Consider the following 24,938-nt stretch of genomic DNA (forward strand, 5'->3'; position numbering starts at 1 on the left):
GAGCAGGGGAAATCCGACCTCAGATCAGGATCTTGGAGTCCAGAGGCAGCCACTGGACCTGGATAGAGGAGGTGGCTCTGAGAATGAAGGGGAGGGGAGGGGCCCTGGCCCCTGGTCCTCAGCCCTGATGCTGCTGATGGTCTCTAGAACACCTCCTGCTTTCCCTGAGAGGATCTGCCCTCATCCCCCCTTTTATCCCATCTCAGGGTGAGGGGCTCGGGCAGCTCCTTGTGCTGCACGTGGCACATGTATCTCTGCTCTTCCCCAGCAGGCACCACCACATCTGCCTAATTCTAGAAAGTTCCATCCCCCACAGGCTGAGTCTCCACAAGCTCTGTGTCCCGGGTCTGGTCCTGACCATCCTGCTCTCAGGTCAGTGTGATCTCTGCAGGGTAGAAGCCCAGGACACAGCACCTCAGGATAATGTCCCTTCAGGGCTGGGGTGTGGGTCACATGGACACTGGGGGACTCTGTGGTGGACGAGCAAGGGGGCTCAGACAAGGGAGTAGCATCTGCTCCAATGATGAAAACAGCACAACTCTGATGGCTTGGTTGCCAACCACATCAAGGCAGTGAGCATCCATTCAGGTGTGGAGGGAACCCAGCACTAAGTTATGCGAGGATCCAGGGGAGACATCCAGAGCACAGTGCCAGAGTTAAGAGCCTCTGCAAGACCCTCCATCTTCTTATCAACCCACCAGTCCATGTTTCTAGAAAAATGTTTCCAGGCACTCAGCTACCGTGTCTCCAGTAGGAAAGGGTCAGAAGAGTGAGAAGCCTGCAAGAGCCTGGGAACAAGCCCAGTGGTCTCCTGAGAGTAGTGTCACCCCAGGGAGGGCTTAAGAATGGGGCAGATGACACTGCCCAGGAGACTCAGACGGAAGGCTCCCACATCTGTCGGGTCCACCGCCAGCCGGCCAGAACAGCCCTTAGCCTCGTTCCTTTTGGTGGGAGAGCGAACGGCCCGGGATTCCCCTTTCCCTCCTGTCCCCTTTGGAAGGAGACGGGGGAAGAGAGCCGTGAAGAGAGGTGAGCACAGCCACCGGCCCCCCAAACAGCCCAGTTAAAGGACACTCAGACGTGGTGGTGGGTTCTGTCCAGCAGTTCCATTTATTATCACACAAGCACTTGCTTTTATAGGCAGATAGGGAGGGGAGGTTTTAACATAATCCAATCAGCTTAAAGGTCAAGGGCATGCACCCTGTCTCAATGCCTAGCTATTGCAACCACGCAGTGGTCACGAGTGCAGAAGCACGTATTTGGCCAATAAGGGCTAAGGCAAGGTTCCCGCAGACACCCTCAACCTACTTCCTCCTGGCGCTGTCTTAGGCTGCCACATTAATACACCCTTGTGGGCCTATAATGGCGCCGCTTGCAATGTCACTTAAGGTGGCATTAGTTTTTAAAGCCCGACACACATCCAACCTCCTGCTGTGGGGAAGCTGTCCTCGGCACACGGGCCCCACCCACCCCACAGAGATGCCTACATCCCTGTGCTGGACTAGCTCTGGGGGACAATCCCCAACTCTGGAGAGAGAACTGGCCCCACTGGGGACTTGGGGGAGGGCTTATTGGTGGGGCTGTGGGAGATCATAACCAGTGCAGGTCAAGCTCTCCCCTACAAATTCCAAGTATCTCTGCAGCCACAGGATGCATTCCTTCTCCATGCAGGTCTTGTCTCTCTCTATGTAGTTCCCGCCGACCTCCCATTTCTGCCTGGTGTAGCATAATGGATGAGATGCTGTGTATTGAAGAGGGTCCATATCCAAACTCAGGTGGTCACTGTATTCATACCACAACTGGCCTTGGTCCAGCTGTCCTCGACAGCTGAACTGGAGAGTGTGGGGCTGCCCACCCCCGGGAAGAGGCAGTGTCAGGAAGGGCAGACAACCTCCAGGGACTCTCCATCACAGTCCCTGCTTCCCCCCTACCCCCACCCTCCTGATCTCTCAGATTCTCCCCTTAGGTGACATTCCCACTCATAATGTGTTAAAAATTATTAGGCTACAATCTATTCCCTGGACAAACCAGTTTGGTCCCTGATTCTGATCTCCTTTACTTGCAGGCAGCTCTGCAGTGGGGATGGTCTATGCTCAGTTCCAGGATGTATTGAAAAGGCCCTGGATGGGGAGGTGCAGACTTCCAGCTGCTTGGAGCATCTTCCTTTTTCTTCATTAACACAAATCATCACATCCCTCAGATTCTACCCTAAGTTCCACCTCATTCATGTGACCCTCTCTCTGACCACTGGGGTGTCTGTCCTAACTTCCGTAAACTATTTCCTGCTTCTCATTTGGCATGTAAGGGGTTACTGGTCTTTGACATCTCTTGGTATGTGTCATGGGGTCAGTAATGTGTTCCCAGACATCTGGGTGCCTCCCCACGGTAACTGAAAGCTCTTCGAGAACAAACCCTAGGATATACTTTTCTGCTTCTCCACCCCCAGCACCCAAAAGGTGATGTGTATATATCTATGACCAATGATACCGCTGAATCCTGAATGAGTTAATGTCAAACACACCCTGACCCTTTGTGATAGACTAGGACAGTCTTCATTCTCAAGTGACACTTGTGCTCAGGCACCTGCCCCAGTCAAGAGGGCTTCCCACCTCTGGGGTTGGGGTGGGGTGGTGAGTTCTGTCCCCACTGCTGTCTCATAGCTGGATCACCTGCTTGCTGGTGTGGATGCTCTTTGTGCAGGCCCTGCTCCATGATTTGGTTGTAGCATTGCTGCACATTCTCAGATTTAAGTGGAAAATCTCCATCCAACTTGTGAGGATGTTGGTTTCATCATCAAACTAACTTGGTTCCTCCATCAAACAGTGAACACAAGACTCTGCCTTCACCTCCTCGCTGTCACAGCAGATGAAGCGTTGGTCATCCAGGAAGCCAAAGGCAGCAAACGCAGGACTCCTGGACCTGCGTCAGACACAACCAAGTAGAAACACCATAGAAAGCGCAATCCTGAGGCAGGAACCAAGGGATTCAGAGTAAGCTACAGTATTAATTGAGGAGCCACTCGTGTGTGTGTGTGTGTGTGTGTGTGTGTGTGTGTGTGTGTGTGTGTGTGTGTGTGTGTGTGTGTGTGTGTGTGTGTGTGTGTGTGTGTGTGTGTGTGTGTGTGTGTGTGTGTGTGTGTGTGTGTGTGTGTGTGTGTGTGTGTGTGTGTGTGTGTGGCAGGAACCAAGGGATTCAGAGTAAGCTACAGTATTAATTGAGGAGCCACTCGTGTGTGTGTGTGTGTGTGTGTGTGTGTGTAACAGGAGAGACAGGGCATACAGCATAAGACAATGAGAACACAGTTGCAGAACAATCCCACCCAGTATGCACTGAGAGAATTCAGAGAAACAAAAAAGAAATATTGGTGCAAGGCCTCAATTAAAAAAAAAAAAAACTTCCATGAAGAAGTTGTTCTTGCACAGGGCTTGCGAAGTGGAGAGACCATGAGCAGTGGAGGAGATTTAGAAATAGTCTCACAACATGCACTGAGGTAGGCTGTCTGAAGTAGGACCTTCTCCCGGTCCCCTGCTATGATGTTGCAGCATCTCAACCCCTGATGGTTCCCTTCCCCCAGATCACCCTTGGTGCCACTGTGGAAAATGCACCGGCCTCAGAGTTGAGAAGCTCCAACTGTGTCACCCCCTCTGTTTCCTGGGGTAGCCACTTCCCTCCATGGCTTCAGCTTCTTTATCTACAGAACAAAGCCATTAGACTACATGGCCCTGGGTGTCCCAGCTCTAACATTCTGTAATTCTAGGGCTTCTGAAGTCACCTGGTGACTCCATGTGATGAGGTGGAGGATGTGGTTCAGGTAGAGGAAGAGGCCCTGGACAGGAGGGACAACCTGCAGCTCTCCTTGTCACAGCCCCCTACTCTTGTTACTGTTCCTCAAACATGTCCTTTCCACCCCAGAACTTTTGTTCCCTCATTGTTTCCTTGTCTGGAACACTCTACCCCACCTATCATCCACCTTTCTTCTTGCCCTCTTCAAGTCTCTGCTGAAATGTTATTTCTTCAGGGAGGATTTGCCCCTCTCTCCACACCTTACACCCTGCCTCAGGCAAAGTTGATTGCTCCTGCTTATGCAAGTCCACGGCCTAGAAGCTTCACGTGATTATGTGTTCACCATCTGCCTGCCAGTAAATCCCATGAAAACAACAAGAATTCTTTCTTATTGATTATTCAGTGCCTCTAAAAGTGCTGTATTAGGGTTCTCCAGAGAAACCTACAGGATGTGGGTGTATAGAGAGAGAGCAATTTATTTTAAGGGGTTGGCTCATGTGATTGTGGAGGTACGAGTTCAAAATTTGAAGGACAGGATGGCAGCTGGAGACCCAGGAAAAGTTGATGTCGCAGATTGAGTCTAAAGGCAGCCTCAATAAACTTTGTAGCTGTTGGTACATTCTTCACCCTGAGACTGCATTAGTATATTTTCCATCACTTATAACACAATTCCTGAAACTGGGTAATTATTAAGGAACAAATCTATGTCTTAGAGCTCTGGAGGCTTGGAAGTCCAAGGTCATGGGGGCACATCTGGTGAGGGATTTCTTGGTGGCAGGGAACTCTCTGTACAGTACTTAGGTAGCCCAGGGCATCACATGGCGATAGTGCAAGAGTGCGTTAACATGCTCACTTGTTTTCTTTATGAAGCCACCAGTCCACTCCCATGATAACCCATTAATCCACTAACCCATTAGCCTGTGCATAAATTAATACATTCATGAAGGTAGAGCCTTCATTATCAAATCACCTCTTCAAGGCCCCACATTTCAGATACTATAGTCAGACTTTCCACCATCTTAACATTGTTCCAATGGGGATTGTGCTGACATGAGCTTTGGAGGAGACAAACATTCAAACCACAGAAGAGATTTAGAAAAATTGTCAGTTTATCATTACCCTAACAGTGTCATAACTTTTAAATAGCATTTTTATTTTCTTTGTTCTTATTGTTGGTGTGTTGTTATTCCTGTGGAAATAATTGTGCAGTGTCTTAATATCTATTAACTTAAAAACTTAGAATACTAAGAATAAACTGTAAGACTGAAGTGACAAAAGAAGTTTGGATACATTTTTAACATTGCTTCTAAATATTATAAACACAATATCTGGATCTGAGCGGGAATAAGAAAGCAGTGATAATAATAATTCATAGCCTAGAGCAACTGATCCTGTGCACAAATTATAATGCCTGGCAATGCCTTTGCTATTGAGTAACACTCAGTTCACAAGAGACAATAATTTGCATTTCTAAAATTTAAAAGTCCCTGATAATTTTGACAAAACTCACGGATAACTTATTACTGCCAGGAATGTAAATATTGGATGCAATTCATGCTCAAAGCTGTGTGAGAAGTTGAAAGAGCTCAGTATATTCAGTCACTGCTCAGAATTCAATTAAAAAGTTAGCAATAATCAAAGAGAGAAACTTAAATAAAGGATATTATGAATAGCTTTGTACAATAAAGTATTTGAAACAAAAACTTTTGAAGCAATTGTTATCGGTATCGATCAAAGCAACTAACTGGAAAAATGCTACCTGAAGTTAGTAAACAGTGTAAACTACTGTAGAATTAAGTAGAGTATTTTACATGCTAAATAGAGGCTTTTTAAAAGATTGTAAGTAATGCATATCATTGCAGTCTAGATTAATGGTTCTGCTGGTTGCAAACCATACTCTACCGAAATAAAACAACTGTTTGGAAAACTAATTAATCTAGACAATAAATTGCTATCAAAGAACTATCAATTATTTCACAAAAAATTTGTTTAATTAGTTACTTATATACTAAATTTAAGACTTGTAAGATGTTTTTGCTGATCTGGGGAACTCAATATCTCAAATGTACTCATCGGTGCTCATGAAATATTTCGATGTGAAATAGTTACATAATGGTACAGATGGTGCCAGTGTATGCCGCAAAGAGAGTTCAGGGTCTCACCAAAAATTCAGAAAAATTTCTGGATATTCTATTTTGGAATATCATAGAAGTCACATGACCTTCCCATGTTTACCCTTCCACATGTCTGCTGACCTGTCCACATGGCCATCTCCATCTGGGAACATAACTCCAAAGGTTGCATTACTATACTTCTTTATTTATTTTTTCAGGAAAGCACATACTTTGTTTGCTGTGGTTGCCACCACTAGCTCTGCTGTTGGAATTACTACGTGTTGTGTTCAGGATGAATTCTCTCGGCATTGATTTTTTGAGGGGACAAAGGGCAGACAGGACCTGGCTTGGATCTCAATCACATATCTGCACGTAGTAACTGAGGATACAGGAGAATAACAGAGAGGAGGGTATCCCCACTTTAGGCTTGAGAAAGGAGACAAAATGATTTCCACTCATTTTTCTATTATTCAAACTCAACTTTCACTTCAGTTTTCCCTTCAACTATCCAAAGCAACTGCCACTACTCTTACTATGTCACGTAGAGCTGCTTCAGGGTGGCAAAAGTCTTGGTGTTACCTGTGCTCACTTATCAAGGTAGTAACTGAAATGGCTCCTCATGTTAATTCTCAAAGCCATCCTTGGTCACACTGGAAGAGAATACAGAAAAAAAGTACAACTATTGTATTAGGTTGTGGGACTGCAGGTGAGTTTTCTTTTTCATTAAAAAAATTATTTCGTCCTTGTTATAAGGATGTTGTGCATTTAAAAAGAAAAAAGTTAACCTGGATTTCTTGACATAAAAATTTAAAAGAGGAAAAAATTAAATAAGAATTTAAATGTAATATCCACTTTAATCCATTCATACCTCTGTGAAGTGGGTCAGATACTGTTACTCCAGCTTCACTAACAAATGTCAGGAATGAGACTCGGAAGACTCGTATTCCAGCCACGATCACACAGCTAGTGGGGAGCAGGTCCTGACACCCAGCCAACTGTTCCACCTATGAGGGAAAACTCAGTGAGGAAGGAGCCTCGGATATCAGGTGGTTGATCCCCTCACAATGTCAACATTCTCTATACAATAGCAAGAGCAAGGGGTCGAATCTATTTAGTGATAGAGAACTCACCATGTATTACAAAGGCAACCCATTCTAAATTCTAATTTAAATACAAAAACTCTTATGAGGAGCCCAATTCTGTACCCCTCATACTTCTACAAAAGTGACCAATTTCTGACTTCTATGTTATACAAAATAAGTACAATTCTTCGCATAGTTCTCAAATATTTAAAATCTCTGGAGTCACAAGCAAGGTATTACACCAAAATAAATGGCAATATCTGTAGGAGGGTTAGACCTAATATACTACCCCACCATTACCAGAAACAAGAAGTCCTTCCTAGCTACATTTTGGGGAACTGTATTAATTTATTAATTCAAATTATATTTATTTGGGCCTGACATCTGCCAAGCTTGGGGATGTGGCGATGCCCAAGTCAAACGTGCTCCTGGTGTTTATAGTAAACAGTCCAGCTGAAAAGACAGGCATTTGGAGTGTGGATCAGGTGCCTCCCTGGTCTGGGAGCAGCTCAGGACATCCTCTGGGAGGAGACATTTCATCTGGGCCCTAAGGCCATCAGGAGTTGACAGGGAAGAGTGTCTCCTACAGAGGGAACAGCAGGGGAGATGTCCTGCATACTGGATGGTGTGATGGGTTTGCAGGACTGACCAAATCCAGGGAAGCAGGGACAGCTGCAGCACAGTGCTGAAGGTGCTGCCTCCACCGGGACCATCTACATCTAAGGGCTTACTCCACCCCACTCAGTGTGATTCTTGACAAGTACTAACCCACGATACACTAGTTTTCAAACCTGTAAAATGAGTGAGTGATGTGTTAGGGATTAATAGTTCTGCAACATAACCAGCGCCACTTTAGAAAAGCCTAAGTACAAAATGGCACTGCCCACCTCGTCCCCTCCCCTCTCCACTTCCCTTTAGGAGAAGCCTCCTGACTTAAACAGAAACCCCTTTTGCTTCCACAAGGATGCAGTTCTCCACCCCAAACCACATTAGCATAATGACCCTCCTTGATGGTATCAGCCAACCCTTGGCGCCAACATACCAATATAAGCTCTATCACCCACACCTGGTGTTGTCCACCATTTTCAGGGCAGCCCTGGGCCCTGTGCCATGCTGAGCACAGCCCAGCAGATTTCTTTCTTTAATAAAGCTTGAACAGTACCCAGCATCTCAGCTCACTTTCTTTCATTATGGTGCCAAAACCCAGGAAGGGTTTTGGCTGACATTGTGGACAATCCTCTCTCTCTTGGGGTGATTGGCCCTTGGCCACCCTTCCCAAACCGGCCGAAACTGGGTTCCTCCGGGACTCTGTACTTTTGCTGTTTCAGACCAATGCATCCAACACCAGCCTCAATTCAGGGTGAGTCAGTGGGTCTGTCCTGCCTACTTCTACGGTTCCCCCCGCTACTCCTCCCTACGACTCAGGTCTCTACGAAGCCTAGGTGCCTGGCTGAAGAAACTCTTCTCGTGCCCCCCAGCTATTGGAGGACGCTCCTCTAGGCGGTCTGTGGCTTTTCTCTCGAAAAGAAGGTGGGCACCAAAGGGGATGCCCTTTGCTGGCACTCTTCTTCTACCAGCACTGACTGCCCTTTCTCACCCTCTACACGGATTCTCACGATCCAAACCTCCACACTCTATGCCCTTAGGCTGTCTCCTGGCCAATTTCTCAGCCTCTAGGGAGACATTGAACCTAAAAGTCCCGTCCCGTTTTCTACTATGCTCCGTGCTCTACGCCTCTGGGCCATCTCCTGGCCAATTTCTTGGCCTCCAGGGAGACTTTAAAACTCAAACGCCTCATTCCAATGGATCCCAGTAGCCACAAGATGACACTAGATTTAGACACTCACTGAAATTGCAAAAGCTGTAGTTTTTCCTTGTTCAGGCCGTTTCCTATCTCTGAAAGTGTTCTTCTCTCTGTCAAAACTGTCCTATGTCTCAAATTCTCCTAGCTCATGCTTAACCTCTCCTTCAGACTCAGATCAATCTTCTGATCCATCAGCCCTCCACATTTTTCTCTCTTCCCCATACCTGGCCTCCAGACACTCGTCCAAAGCCCAACTCCTCCCCTTCTCCCACTTCATCAGGTAACAACCCTGCCTCAGCTCCAGCTTTTTATAACCCTTCTGCGAAGTGGCTGGGATGGAAGGAATTGTCTGAGTCAATGTACAGGGAGTAGGTCTGGATGGCAGCTCAGGTACATGCTCAAAATATAGGCAGCCTATGGGAGCCATTGCTGTTCCTTGCATGGACCCGAATCGGAACTACCAGGCTGGCCACAGGGATCGACATCTCCAGGATAATATGGTCACACACATACTTCACAGCCTCCAAAAGGCTACTCACAAGTCAGTCAATTATGACAAGCTTAGAGAAATCTCACAGAGATCCACTGAAAATCCCAGCAAGTTCCTAACCTGCCTCTCTGAGGCTTTACTGTGGGAATGTAAAAAAATTATAGTGAAATAGTAAAAATATATAACTTTAATGTACACAGTTTTGTAACGAATGCCTAAGTAAAGCGGCTTCTAAAAGGCCGTATGAAGGTCAGGCCCGAGCATACTAAGCATTCCAAGGGAGGGAAGGTCCCCCACCCAGTTCCAGGAACTAACTGGTTCCTTATCAAAAGGCCACCTGGCCAGACCCCAGACAAACGATTGAGAAATGTGCTGTTCCTTATCGGGGTCAGAAAAACTATAAAAGATGTCTGTGCTGTAAATGGGGGGTCGCTTCTGTCGAAGAGACAAGGTGACCCTAGCCTGCTGGAATAAAGTCCCTCTTGCTTGATTGCATCGGTCTCAGTCTCTTGGTCTTTGTGAAGTGAGCCATCCCAGTCTGTAGGATTTGTGCATGGTGCACGGGTCTTACATTTTTGGGGGCTCATCCGGGATTAAGCTCGCTCTCTCCGGGACCAGAGGCTAGAGAACGGAGGATTGCTCGAGCAGGTACCAATACTGTGGTTGTCTGTCTGTCTGCTGTGTCTGTCCAAGAGTCTTCTTGTTGTTCACTGTAGTCTGGTTTCAGATTTTCTGAGGCTCTGAGGCAGAGCCATCAGTCTGTAGTGGTCATAGCGGCAGGTAGACATACCGGCACATCGTGGCCACAGGAATCCTGGAGGACACTCCAGATTCCTCTGTAGGAGACGAACAAGTTCGGCTCCACGGTAAATCTCTGGGAAGGAGACCTCACCCGATTTCTCTGATAATCTGGTTGTGGCACCCTTGGCAGGGGTGCATCAGTGTTTTGTTTTTTGTTTGTTTGATTGCATGTGTGTGGGGACTGACGATTTTCTGGGGCGACATGGGGCAGACTGTCTCAACCCCTTTAAGTCTGACTCTAAAATACTGGACTGATGTAAAGGACAGAGCTAATAATTTGTCTGTGCAGGTTAGAAGGAATAAATGGGCCACACTGTGTTCTTCAGAGTGGCCAACTTTCCAACGCAGCTGGCCCGCTGAAGGTTCCTTCTCTCCGCCATTGATTACAGCAGTAAAAAAGAAAATTTTCAGTTCTGAAAGTCACCCAGACCAGATACCTTATATTGTGGTCTGGGAAGATCTAGTCATGGATCCTCCTCCGTGGGTCCGTCCCTTTGTTCCCTTAACAGGTCCAATGGCTGTATTTGCTCTTCAAGAAGTAAAAAAGAGACCGGAGTTCCTGCCATCCACCGACCCAGACTGGCTTTTTTCTGATCCTCCTCCCCTTCCCTATCCTCCTACTCTCCGCTCACAGACAGCCAGCCTGTCAGCCCCACCAGAGGACCCACCAGAAAATGAATCCGAGGGAGGGCCTGCTCAAGGGACATGCAGTAAACGAGTGGCCTCTCCAGAGGCAGTCCATATCTTCCCCCTGCAGGCTTATGGCCCTCCTGATGAAGAGGGCAACCAGCCCTTACAGTACTGGCCTTTCTCCTCTTCTGATCTTTACAACTGGAAAACTCAAAATCCCCCTTTCTCTGAAAACCCCCAAAGTCTCACTAACCTTGTAGAATCCCTTCTCTTTACTCATCAGCCCACCTGGGATGACTGTCAGCAGCTCCTCCAGGTCCTGTTCACCACCGAGGAGAGACAACGGATCCTCCTGGAGGCTCGAAAGAATATTCCAGGAGCCGATGGGCGACCTACCCTCCTCCCTGATGTTACTGATGCAGGATTCCCATTGATCAGACCAAACTGGGATTTCAACTCGACAGAAGGTAGGGAGCACCTAAAGGTCTATCGCCAGGCTCTAATGGCAGGTCTCCGAGGGGCGGCAAAACGCCCCACCAATTTGACTAAGGTGAGAGAGGTGATCCAGGGGCCCAATGAGTCTCCGTCAGCATTTCTGTAAAGACTCATGGGGGCATTCCGTCAGTTTACCCCATATGATCCTAGTAGTGAAAAGCATAAAGCTACTGTGACAGGTGCTTTTATTGATCAGTCTAGCAGAGACATCAGAAAGAAACTGCAGAAGCTTGAAGGGTTACAAGATAAGTCGTTGAGGGAATTAGTGCAGGTGGCTGAAAAGGTTTATCATAACAGAGAGTCAGAGGAAGAAAAGGAAATAAAGAGAGAAAAGTGCCGAGAGGAATTTTCACAAAATTCTGGCCACTGTAGTCAGGGAGACTAGGGAGCCTAATAAGACAGTACCGGGCAACAGAAAGGGACCCCTGGCAAAGGATCAATGTGCTTACTGTAAGGAGAAAGGACACTGGGTTTGAAACTGCCCACGGAAAAAGAAAGAGCCACAGGGCCCCAAAGTCTTGGCCCTGCAGGAGAGCAGTGACTAGAGGGGACGGGGTTTGGACCCCCTCCCCAAACCCAGGGTAACTCTGAAAGTGGAGGGGAAGCCTACTCAGTTCGTGGTAGACACTGGAGCTGAAAAATCAGTGTTACAACGAGCAAATGGACCTCTTCTCAAGGGGAAATCGTGGGTACAAGGGGCTACAGGGCACAAACAGTACCCATGGACTACCCGAAGAACAGTGGACCTAGGCGTGGGCCAGGTATCCCACTCGTTCATTGTCATTCCTGAGAGCCCCTACCCACTGCTGGGAAGAGATCTTCTCACCAAAATGGGTGCTCAAATTCATTTTGACCCTGGGGGACCTCAGGTGCTAAATCAGCAAGGAAAGACTATCCAGATACTGACTCTAAGGTTAGAAGATGAATACCACTTGTTTGAAAAACAAGGGCGGGAGACTGGACAGACAGACTGGTGGTTAGAAAACTACCCCCAGGTGTGGGCAGAAACTGCAGGGATAGGAAAAGCTAAAAACCGGCCCCCCGTCCACGTAGAGCTAAAGGCTCAAGCCAGACCTATAGCTGTCCGACAATACCCAATGCCCCAAGAAGCACGCAAAGGCATCTGACCCCACATTGCCCGTTTGCTCCAACTGAGGATCCTACGGAAGTGCCAATCAGACTGGAATATGCCCTTGCTGCCGGTCCAAAAACCTGGGACTAATGACTATCGACCGGTTCAAGATCTCTGAGAGGTAAACAAGTGTGTGGCCGACCTCTATGCCACCGTCCCCAATCCCTATAATCTCTTAAGTTCTTTACCTCCAGACAGGACCTGGTATTCGGTACTGGATCTCAAAGATGCAATCTTCTGTTTGCCGCTGACTGTAAAAAGTCAAGACTACTTTGCCTTTGAATGGAAAGATTCAGAGACTGGCCTAACAGGGCAACTTACATGGACTCGTCTGCCTCAAGGATTCAAAAACTCGCCCACCATCTTTGATGAGGCCCTGCACCAGGACCTGGCCATATTTCAGGCCTCTAATCCCCAGGTAACTCTGTTGCAGTATGTAGATGACCTCCTCCTGGCGGCAGCCGACTGTGTCTGGAAGGAAAAAAGCGTCTCCTTACGGAGTTGGGAGAACTGGGCTATTGAGCCTCCACCAAAAAGGCTCAGATCTGCAGGTGACAGGTCAGTTATCTGGGGTACCTTCTTAAAGACGGGAAAAGATGGTTGTCTGAGGCCAGAAAGGAGACAATGTTTCCCATCTGCCACCCTCTAACCCAAGACAAGTCAGAGAATTTTTAGGTACCGCCAGGTTCTGCCGCCTGTGGATACCTGGTTTTGCTGAGATGGCAGCCCCATTATATCCCCTCACTAAGAACAGTCAGCCCTTTAAATGGAGAGAAAAGGAACAACAGGCTTTTGACAACATTAAGACGGCCTTAATGTCCGCACCGGCTCTGGGGCTCCCTGACGTGACTAAGCCCTTCCACCTGTATGTGGCAGAAAATAAGGGGATTGTGAAGGGGGTCCTGACTCAAAGACTGGGGCCCTGGAAAAGGCCTGTAGCATATCTGTCTAAAAAACTAGACCCAGTAGCCTCGGGGTGGCCAGCTTGTCTAAGAATCATAGTGGCAGTCGCAGTTTTAGTAAAAGATGCTGACAAGTTGACTATGGGACAGAGTTTAGTAATCTCGGCACCTCATGCCTTAGAGAGTATTGTCCGCCAGCCCCCCGACCACTGGCTCACAAATGCTCACATGACTCACTATCAAACTCTGTTACTAAACTCAGACCGGGTTACTTTTGCTCTGCCGGCGAGCTTAAATCCAGCCACGCTGCTCCCAGACCCTGACCTTGACCCTCCTATCCATGACTGCCAGAAAGTGCTTGCTGAGGCACATGGATGGCAGAAAGACTTGTCAGATCAGCCTCTGACAGATGCTGAAGCCACCTGGTTCACTGACAGCAGTAGCTTCCTGGAGGAAGGAGTACGAAAGGTGGGAGCCACTATAGTAGATGGCCAGAACCTGATATGGGCACAGGCCTTACCTGCAGGAATTTCCACCCAGAAGGCAGAACTCATCGCCCTCACGAAAGCCCTTGAACTAGGAGAAGGCAAAAGAATCAACATCTATACGGACAGCAGGTATGCCTTTGCCACTGCCCATGTGCACGGTGCTATATATCAACAGCGGGGTCTGCTAACTTCTGGAGGAAAAGAAATCAAAAACAAGGCAGAGATCATATCCCTGCTAGAAGCCCTTCACCGACCACTAAAAGTGAGTATTATACACTGCCTGGGCCACCAGAAAGGGGATTCCCCCATTGTCAGGGGAAACAACTTGGCCAATTCAGAGGCAAGTGCGGCAGCCCACAGGTCATTGTCTATTTTGTTGGTTAACGTCCCCGAGCCAGAAAAGCCCAAATTTAAATACTCAGCTGAGGACGTAGCAGTAATCTCAAGGGACTCTGATAACTACTTTAATCAGGAAACAGGGCGCTGGCATGCAGCGTCAGGCAAGACTATCTTGCCACAAGAACAAGCCCACACCATGATCAAACAAATGCACCAATGGACTCATCTGGGAGTAAACAAATTAACCCAGACCGCACTGAGGACAGAATATCATGTCATAGGGCTAAAACAGTTAGCAGAGCAGATAGTAAAAAGCTGTGTACCTTGTCAAAAAGTAAATGTCTGCAAAAATACAGCAGGACCTGGCAAGAGACTCAGAGGAGACAGACCAGGGGTGTATTGGGAAGTAGATTTTACAGAGGTTAAGCCAGGCAGATACGGTTACAAGTATCTCCTAGTTTTTATAGACACCTTCTCTGGATGGGTGGAAGCATTCCCAACAAAACGAGAAACAGCCACCATCGTGGTCAAGAAAATCCTGGAAGAAATCTTTCCGCGCTTTGGGGTGCCCAAGGTAATCGGGTCCGACAATGGACCCGCCTTCGTTGCCAAGGTAAGTCAGGAAGTGGCCAGACACCTAGGGGTCGATTGGAAATTACATTGTATCTATAGATCCCAGAGTTCAGGACAGGTAGAAAGGATGAACAGAACTCTAAAAGAGACCCTGACTAAATTAACCATGGAGACTGGCATAGACTGGGTGGTGCTCCTTCCCTTGGCCCTGTTTAGAGCTAGGAACACCCCCTCCCAGTTCAACCTGACCCCCTTTGAAATTCTCTATGGTGCCCCTGCCCCCTTGACTTTACTAGGGAATGCCTTTGAACCCACTTGCCACAGTAACAGTGACTTATATGCCAGGTTAAAGGGGCTACAAGCGGTGCAGAAGGAAGTCTGGACAAAGCTGGCAGCCGCCTATAAGCCTGGGACACCCGAAGTTTCTCACCAGTTCCAGGTTGGAGACGCAGTCTACATGAGAAGGCACCGCTCCCAGACCTTGGAGCCCCACTGGAAAGGACCTTACCTGGTGCTCTTAACAACCCCAACGGCTGTGAAGGTAGATGGGATCTCCGCTTGGATCCACGCCTCGCACGTGAAACCTGCGCCACCAGAGGACCAAGGACCGGGAGACGCCGCCTGGAGAGTCCAGAGTTCCAAGGAACACCCCTTAAGGCTGAAAATTGTTCAGACACCCTAAATGTTGTAAGATGAAAACTCTCTTGCTCCTCTTATGCCTAACAATTCTCTTCCAGGGCCCAAGAGCTAGCAGCCCACATATCCCCAGAAATTTCACTTGGTATGTTGTAAATGGGGTGGGAGATACAATCTGGAGTCAATCCAAGGTGACTACAGGAGGGTGGTGGCCTGACTTATTTCCAGATATGTGTAAACTAGCTTTAGGAGCCCCAGGCAACTGGGATTTAGAAGAATACTTTGATAGCCATCGGATGGGAAAAGGGATTTACATGGGGACTAAGGTTTTATAAAGAAGAATATAATGATGGGCTGTTGTTTACTATCAAGCTCAAAGTAAAAATTCAGTATACTGCTGTGGGCCCAAATAAATATTTAGCCCCAGTAGGGCCTACAATGGTCAAACTACAAACTGCCTCAGCACCCCCGGGTACCCCACCAGAGTCCTCAGCCCCCATTAAAAGGTCAAAAGCCAGGGCACCAAAGAAAATGTCTAAACCAACAAGAAACAAGTATTTCATGATTGAAATACGCACAAGAAAGAGGGGGGATTGTGGTAGTAAAAATATATAACTTTAATGTACACAGTTTTGTAACGAATGCCTAAGTAAAGCGGCTTCTAAAAGGCCGTATGGGGCCGAGCCCGTGGCGCACTTGGTAGAGTGCTGCGCTGGCAGCGCGGCGACGCTCCCGCCGCGGGTTCGGATCCTATATAGGACTGACCGGCTGAGTGCCGGTCACGAAAAAACGACAAAAAATAAAAAAATAAAAAAAAATAAAAGGCCGTATGAAGGTCTGGCCCCAGCATACTAAGCATTCCAAGGGAGGGAAGGTCCCCCACCCAGTTCCAGGAACTAACTGGTTCCTTATCAAAAGGCCACCTGGCCAGACCCCAGGGAAGACAAACGATTGAGAAATGTGCTGTTCCTTATCGGGGTCAGAAAAACTATAAAAGATTTCTGTGCTGTAAATGGGGTGTCACTTCTGTTGAACAGACAAGGTGACCCCAGCATGCTGGAATAAAGTCCCTCTTGCTTGATTGCATCAGACTCAATCTCTTGGTCTTTGTGAAGTGAGCCATCCCAGTCTGTAGGATTTGTGCATGGCACACGGGTCTTAAAAACTTACTTGGACAGTACTACCTCAGGGGTTTCGGGATAGCCCTCACTTCTTCGGCCAGGCCTTGGCTCAAGACTTATCTCAACTTCCCCCAACCTCTAGCACTTTAATACAATATATGAATGACCTTCTCCTTTGTAGCCCCTCCTATGAGGATTCACAGGCCCACACTGTTGCTCTCCTTAATTTCCTGGCCTCCAGGGGATATCGAGTGTCCCCCAACGAGGCCCAAATTTCTTCTCCTTCAGTTCAAGAGTCTAATTTCTGAACTCCCTACTCCTACCACAAAGGGTGCAATCCTTTCTTTCTTGGGGCTTGCAGGGTACCTGCGCCTATGGATTCCTAACTTTGGCGTGCTAGCAAAACCACTTTATGGGGCAGCCAAAGGGGATCCTGCCATTCCTTTAGATCCCACAAAGCCCATTCATTCTCCCTTCCAGTGATTAAAAGCCACTCTCCTCGCAGCCCCAGCTCTCTCTCTCTCAAACCTATCTCATCCTTTTATCCTATATGTCACCAAACCCAAAGACTGGCAGTCAGGGTTTTGGGACAAAAAGCAGGAGATATTTTCTCCCCGGTTACATACCTCTCTAAATAACTAGACACCACATTTCGAGAATGGGCCCCCGTTCACCAGCCTTGCCAGCAGCCACCCTTTAGCATAAGAAAGCTCTAAATTAACTTTTAAACAACAGTCAGGACCTTCTCAGCCATAAGGCCAAGTCAATTCTCTCTCTTTCCCACCTACAACTTATTCACCTTACTTTCATCGAAAACTGCCAGTTCTCCTTTAAACTTTGCTCTCCCTTATAATCCAGCCACTCTCATCCCAAAACACTCATGACCCTTAGAACACAATTACATGGAGGCTTTAGATCTCTTTCTCAATCCCATTCCACACATCTCCCCGCATCCCATTACACGGTTCACAGATGGAAATGCCACCTCCATGCCCGCCCCCCGGGGCAGGTTATGCCATAGTAAATCTAACACTAGCTATTGAGGGTGCACAACTCCCAAAGGAGGCTGGGGTTATACACTGCAGAGGACACCAAACCTCCAATGACCCCATAGCCCAGAGGAACAAACTGGTGGATCTAACTGCAAAACAGGCTGCTCAGTCATCAGGCTCCCACTCTTCTGCTCCTGCTCAGGTCCTTCTCATGGCCCCTATGCCCTTATCCCAATACACACTCCAAGAAATACACCTCCAATGGCTGGGAGCACAGAGAAAGGACAACTGGTATACTCTCTCCAGCTGCTATGTCCTCCCTACTACACAAGCTGAACAAATCCTTTTAGATTTCCATAGTTCAGTTCATATAGGCTATGAACTCCTACTACACCTTCCTCAGCCCTTATATTACTCTCCCCACAAAAGGACATGCTATCTTCTAACATTAGTAGATACCTTTTCAGGTTGGTTTGAGGCTTTTCCCTGCACTTCAGAGGATGCTACAGCAGTAATGCGTGCTCTCACCTCAGAAATCATCCCTCGTTTTGGCCTACCCACCACTCACTTGCCTATGGGCTGTCCCCTGCAAGCCCACAGGCCTCAGCCACCTCAAACTTATGTATGGTAGACCCTTCACTCTCACACCTCTCCCTTCCAGCTCATCGCCTTTAGGTCAGTATCTCCCTACTCTTTCTCTCATTAGGGATCTTAGGGAACAGGCCAGCCTTCTATTACCTCATCCTTTCCCCACCACCTCCTCAGACTTTAAACTGAGCCCAGGACAGCAAATGTATATTAAAACCCGAATCCCAAAGCCTCTCTCGCCGTGTTGGGAAGGGCCTTATACAGTACTTCTTGCCACCCCCATGGCAGTAAAAGTACTAAGAAAGGCCCCCTTGGTATCACTTATCCTTGGTAAAACTAGCGCCTGAGACTTTACCCAAAGAGTCTGCTAACACCAAATCAGAGGGGTCCCTCTACTCAACCCCCAAACTGACATCACTTCACACTTCATCCATTTTAGGACCCACAAAACTGAAAATCTCCAGAACCTTAACTCTTCCCCCATCCCCAAAGAAGGATGATCTTTCCCCCAGCAATTATCCTCTCACTCTTGCAGGCCTGCTTCACATCCCTCGTACAAGAGCTACTCCAAGACTGGTCCCAACCTGCTACCATGGGTTTCCCATCATGGTACATGATAAATATATGCCACCCCATGTCCTTAACCTTTACTTACTATAGGATTAGCCAATGCTGCCCCAGAGCAGTGTAACATTATAGGAAGACTTCTACTGGCACTCTTTTTCGTCCTATCAGTAGGATGCTTCTTAGCAATTTCATTGTGGCAATGTCCCCTTTAAATTCTTTAGGCTCCCTAACCCTTCGCATCCTTCCCATGTTTTTCCTCCTATCTCAATGCTCCCCCTTACCTGGAACATGGAGGTTCCAGGTCTGCAGGAATGATGCAGTCCTCAATGAATCAGACTGGTCCCCGAATGACTCATCTGTCTCCCACTTCGTGAGAAACTTTTTGTGGTTACCCCCATCCCTGTCAATGCAGCCCACAATGTTTCCACAAATGTCTCTTCACTTTCCTCTAATCTCACCTCAGTGGGGACTGTCAGCATTGTGCGGGGCCTGCCCACACTCTCCCTTACTAACACCAAATGCTACCACTTACTTACCCCCTCCTCATCCATGCCCTAAAACCAGAACATATTTCCTTTATAAAACGTTATGCTGTTGCCTGCCCCCCAATGCAATTTCTTGCATATTCATTTGGCTCATCCCTGACATCACCGTCCAGACAGACGGGACTGGGACTAACTTGCCCCCCCCCACTCAGGAAGTGCCCCCTTCTCCTGTAGGGCACTAATTGTACCGTTTAATTGGGGCAGGGATCCTTCCTGCAACTGGAACTGGCATAGTGGGCCTTGCTACTGCCTCTCAATTCTATCGAAAACTCTCAGAAGAACCAAGTATAGCTAGCATCTCTTCCCTCCAGTGATAGGTCACCTCACTCACGACAGTTGACAGTCACTTTACAGAACTGTTGGGCCCTTTACTTCCTTACAGGTGAGAAGGAAGGCACCTGACTCTTCTTGGGGGAGGAATGCTGTTATTATGTAAATGAGTCCGGGGTGATCCAAAACAACTTAAACCAGTTCACTGAACCCTTGGATACCCTGGCTTATGCCCCTACTAGGACCCCTAACTGTGCTGGGACTCATCCTGCTTTTTGGTCCCTGTCTCTTTTGGTGTATCTCTAATTTCTTGCAGGAACGTATGCAGGCATTCACCAACCAAAGGTTGCTGAACTGTTCCTGCAAGGAGGATATCAACCCCTCAGAATCAGCGACCCTTCCCAGAGGAATACAGCCTCCCCACATGAAACCAATACCCCGCCACCTAAATCTTTTATTTTTTCCATATCTTCCCCCATCTCCAGCAGGAAGAAGCTTCAGAAGAAGGAGACCTCCGCCCCTTTCCCCTTTTTCCTATACTTAAAAGGCAGGAATAATAGATCTGCAACATAACCAGCGCCACTTTAGACAAGCCCAAGTACAAAATGGCACCCACCTCCTCCCCTCGTCTCCCCTCCCCCCATCCCTTTAGGAGAAGCCTCCTGACTTAAACAGAAACCCCTTTTGCTTCCACAAGGATGCAGTTGTCCACCCTGATCCACATTAGCATAATGACCCTCCTTGATGGTATCAGCCAGCCCTTGGCGCACTATATAAGCTCTACCACCCCCACAGCTGGTGCTGTCCACCATTTTCAGGGCAGCCCTGGGCCCTGTGCCACGCTGAGCACAGCCCAGCAGATTTCTTTCTTTACTAAAGCTTCAATGGTACCCGGCATCTCAGCTGACTTTCTTTCAGGGATGTTGTGAGGATTGTTTGAGGTGATACCTGTGATGTCCTTAGAACACACTTGGCTCATAGTTGATGCTCAACCAATGCTCATTCTTGTGCCTGGAGGGAAAGAAAGTAGGAGAGAGAGGGGAGGCGGGTGATTCAGCCCAGGCTGTGTAAGCCCTGCAGAGCCTGGTGCTGTAAACAGAGAACCAAAGGTGAGACCTCCATTCTGAGAAAGGCCACTCTGGTCATTCAGGGGATAAAGATAGGTGTGCATGGACCAGTTAGGAGGTTGTTGCTTTGCCTCCCATGTATTTGTCACCCTTTTTCCCCTGGGTGACAGAGCCACCAAAGATTACTCAAAGCCCATCTATTCTGAGCAGTGAGAAGCCCCAAAAAGGGATTAATCTCCCAGAACCCTCAAAATAGAGACATTCCTTCTGTTTGGGAAATTAACCACGAATTGGGGTTCTCTTCCTGAATTTATTCTGTAGACCAGGAAGTTACAGGAAAAGAACACAGGTGGGTTTTTTGCTAAGTACAGTTTAACAAGTTTAACAATAGACATTCCATAATGCAATTTTCAAGAAGTTAAGTTGATCCACCAACAAAAGCTTGATCTCAGCAAACATTCCTTCTCCCTACAGCAGCTTCCCAGTATCTTTACATATCAATCAGTAAACCTGTCGGTGTTTGAGCCAGCAACCTTGCTGTGCTACAATTATTTATCTTACAACAGATACTATATAGCCTGGGGAAAATTTCCTGTCCTTTGCAAGGTCAATATTTGAAACTGCAAGGCTTTGGAAAACCAGGTCCTGTGAAGTACATTTGTTTTATGCATACTTCACAGGAGGTGACTGTGGGGGCTCAGCACCTGGAGCCTGTATTCTCTCTCTCCATCCTAAACAAGTCCTCTTCCCACTTCAATTCCTCTTCCTTGGGGCCTGTTTTTCCTTTCTTCTGACCTATTCCTCACTTTGGGAATGGGAATGTGTACCCAATGTCTGTTCCATCGTTGTATCTTGGAAGTAGATAAATTTGTTTTTGACTTTTATAGGTTAACGGCTAGAAGGAGTTTTGCCCTTGGTCTCAGATGAGACTTTGGACTTTTAAGTTGGTTCCCATTCTGGACCACACCCCCTCCTGTCACACAGGGTCACAGGTGGTTAAGAAGGAATTGCTGAGCACACCTCGGACAGCAGTTATGGTGACTGGGCCCACTGTTGGGAACCTCCTCAAAGAGGAGACCTGCAGCATCTGGCCAGAATACATGAGGGACCCTGTGAGCATCTTCTGTGGCCACAGCTCCTGCCAGCCCTGCATCACCAAGTTCTGTGTCACTTTCAGATTCCCAAAGGGAGCCATGTGCTGGCCATTCTGCAAGAAGCCATTTCAAGAGGTGAAATCAGGCCTAACTGGATTTTGGCCAGTTTGGTCTCCAGCTTCCTAACACTTGAGCCCATGAGTGAGAATCCAGTATGGTTTGATTCTGTGAGCAGCACAGGGAGAAGGCCTTTTTCTATTGCCAGAAGGACAAGCAACTCCTCTGTGTGGACTGCCAAGACTTCACAGAGCACAAATGCCACTCAGTGCTGCAGAAGGAGGAAGATGTTAGGTCCTACCAGGTAGGCAAATCCGTTTGCTGTCCTGTCTATACCAGGGACAAACCATTGGGTGGTTTCCTTTTTTACTGGCTTTAGCACTGCTACAGAATAACAAGATATTGTATTTGAAACAGTTCTACATGCAACAATAGTTTATCTTTATATCCTGAATTATACAATTAAAAATTACTAGCAAATGCAAACTACCTCACTTCTAAAATTCTCAGGCACCAGAAAGCATCATAATTTGTCTACATAGAAATTTCAATGTTGCTACAGGATTTCACATTCCTCTGGGAATCCCCTGGAGACTTTTGGGTTTGAGGAAACATCACAGGACAAAAAATTGAAATTGGCAAAAAAGCAATGGACATATAGGGCTTTGGTTTGGGTTGGACTCTACTATCTGGGCAAATAAATATGCCATGTTTTTTCTACAAAAGTGTAACCTGGTGTATTAGTTCATTTTGTTGTTGTTGTTGTTGCTTATAATAGAATACCTGAAACTGGGTAATTTATAAAGAAAAGAATTTCATTTGGCTTACAGTTCTGGGACAGCTACATCAGGTATGGGTCTCAGGCTGCTACTTCTTATGGCCAAGAGTGGCAGGCAGCCAGCAAGTACAAGCACATCTCATGGCAAAAGAAGAGGGGAGGGGGTGGAAGGAAGGGGAGACGGAGAGAGAGAGAGAGAGGGAGGGAGGAGGTTCCAGGGTCCTTTTAAACAACCAGTTCTCGCAGGAACTAATAAATTGAGAACTCACTTGTTACCCTCACCAGAGTATTAATCTATTCATGACAAAGGGATCTGCCCCCATGACCCCAACTGCTCCCAACATTGCCAAGTTGGGGACCAGATTTCGGCATGAATTTTGCAGGGACAACACATCCAAATTCTATCATTCCACCCCTGCACCCCCAAAACTCATGTCCCTCTCACATACAAAATACAATCATTCTATCCCAACAGTCCCCAAAGTCTTAGCTTGTTCCAGCACCAACTTAAAAGTCCAAAGTCCAAAGTCTCATCTGAGACCAAAAGCAAAACTCCTTCTAGCCATGAACCTGTAAAAATCAAAAATAAATGTATCTACTCCCAAGATACAATGATGGAACAGACGTCAGGTACATATTCCCATTCCAAAAGTTAGGAATAGGCCAGAAGAGAGGAAAAACAGGCCCCAATCAAGTCTGAAAGCCAGCAGGGCAAGCATTAAATCTTAAAGCTCCAAAATAATTTTCTTTGATTCCAAGTCCTGCATACTGGGCACAACGGGAGAACCTAAATAATACACCTGGGTATATTAATTTTTTTGGTGGAGGGAGATTAAAACTGCAAAATCTAACTGAAGCTTGAAATGGACTCCATCTTACTTAATAAACTAAAGGAAAAGCACGGAAGGAACTGAACCTCAGGTGTGACTACTACCAGACACTCGAATGCAACTGGCTCCATACCTCTTACTTCCTGTTTTCTCTGTACTGGCTCAATTGTATCAGACCCATTTTTTCTACAATCTGTAATCACAGCCATCTCTAGGTTCATAACTATTATTTCTGCCAACAAAGAAGGATAGAGTCACTCTCTCTGCCTAGAAATAGAAAATTCCAGGCAAGAACTTCAAATCAAGGGCATGAATCCTGGCATGTCTGGTGCTGTGTAGAGCTGGGAGACTGGCCAAAGAGTGAGCCAGCAGCAAGCTTTAGGTTCAGGAGCTGATCTGGAAATCAAACACCCCAGTGCATCAGCCTATCAAGATAGGCACATTCATGCTGAAGCAACAAACAACTCTCATAGCTCAATGGCTTTTTTTAAAAAAAGATTCCTTTCTTTCCCAGCTATCTGTCCATTGCAGGTTGCTGGGGGGGGGTTTACTCATTGCAGTCACCTGGACATCCAGGATCACTAAACAGCCAAAATCTGCAACACTGGTCATTACCATTCCAGTGAAGAAAAAAGAGAGTTCTTCAGGATCTTGCATTAGCAGTTCAATGCCAACTCCAGGAGAAATTTACATCACTTCTGCTAACAGCTCATTGGACAATACTAACATGGCACCCTCTCCCCTCCACACACCACACTAGGACCAGGAAGTTCAATTCTCCCATGTTCCCAGAAAGGAAAGATCCAAAAATATTTAGTGGACAACACTGATGATACAACACCTTATCAATGAGCATCCTAGACTGATCAATAGTAGCTGGGGATGGGGGTGGAGCTGCTCAGGAGATTGTAAGGAGATGAATGATCTCAACTGAACCACAGTCAAGGGTGCATGGGCACTTCTGGGAAGAAAGAAGGCACTGAACTGGTTGGGTTAATACTAACAAACAAACAATGTCTACCATACTGAGTAAAGAGTGAGAAAAAGGCTGTGCACCTAAAATAAAATCTTATCAGTCTACACTTGTTCATTGGGACCCATATATTGCAACCCTAGGACAAATGAGCCCTACATTTTTCTTCTAAAAAAAACCTCTGTTCCCAATCTCCTGAGTTATCTTTAATTTCTGAGAAACCCAAGGAGGTATTAACATTGACTTTTAGAGAGACTCCATTTTTGTAAGTGTCTTAGTCGGCTCCAGCTGCTAAAACAAAATATCATAGACTGGGTGGCTTAAACAACAGAAATTTATTTCTCATAGTTATGGAGGCTGAGAAGCCCAGGATCAAGGTGCCTGCTGATTTGGTTTCTGGTGAGGCCTCTCTTCCCACCTTGCAGACAGCCACCTTCTCTCTGTGTCCTCACAACGCAGAAAAAGACAGCATTTTTTCTTATCTGGGCACCAGCCCTTTCAGATAAAGGTTCCACTCTCAGGACCTCATTTAACCTTTATCACCGCCTCACAGGTCCTATCTCCAACTAAAGTCACATTGTGGGTGGTTAGGGCTTTAATATACAAATTGGGGGAGGGGGGCCTTCGGTCCATAATATCTTACCTCAAAGTTTCTTCCTTCACTACCAACACCTGACTTTCTCCTTCCTTCCACCGTTATCACTGCTAGCTTGCTCTTCAGCCAGTCTCTGCAGAACACCAGACATGCCAGTACTCAGGCTCTTATTTCCATCACTGAGTGTAACTT

At 47.0% G+C, this 24,938-nt stretch overlaps 1 long non-coding RNA gene across 1 annotated transcript; it reads right to left on the reverse strand.

Annotated features, from left to right (window-relative positions):
• Window positions 1-1,944: 1,944 nt before the first annotated feature.
• Window positions 1,945-24,938, reverse strand: LOC134377742 (uncharacterized). Its single transcript, XR_010023565.1, has 6 exons — window positions 24,795-24,938; window positions 20,301-20,363; window positions 15,142-15,291; window positions 6,766-6,901; window positions 6,477-6,547; window positions 1,945-2,919 (listed from the first exon to the last, which is right to left on the reverse strand). It is a non-coding gene; the product is annotated as an uncharacterized LOC134377742 (long non-coding RNA).

The sequence above is a fragment of the Cynocephalus volans genome, chromosome 5 (assembly GCF_027409185.1).
Source record: "Cynocephalus volans isolate mCynVol1 chromosome 5, mCynVol1.pri, whole genome shotgun sequence".
Classification (NCBI taxonomy): Eukaryota; Metazoa; Chordata; class Mammalia; order Dermoptera; family Cynocephalidae; genus Cynocephalus; species Cynocephalus volans.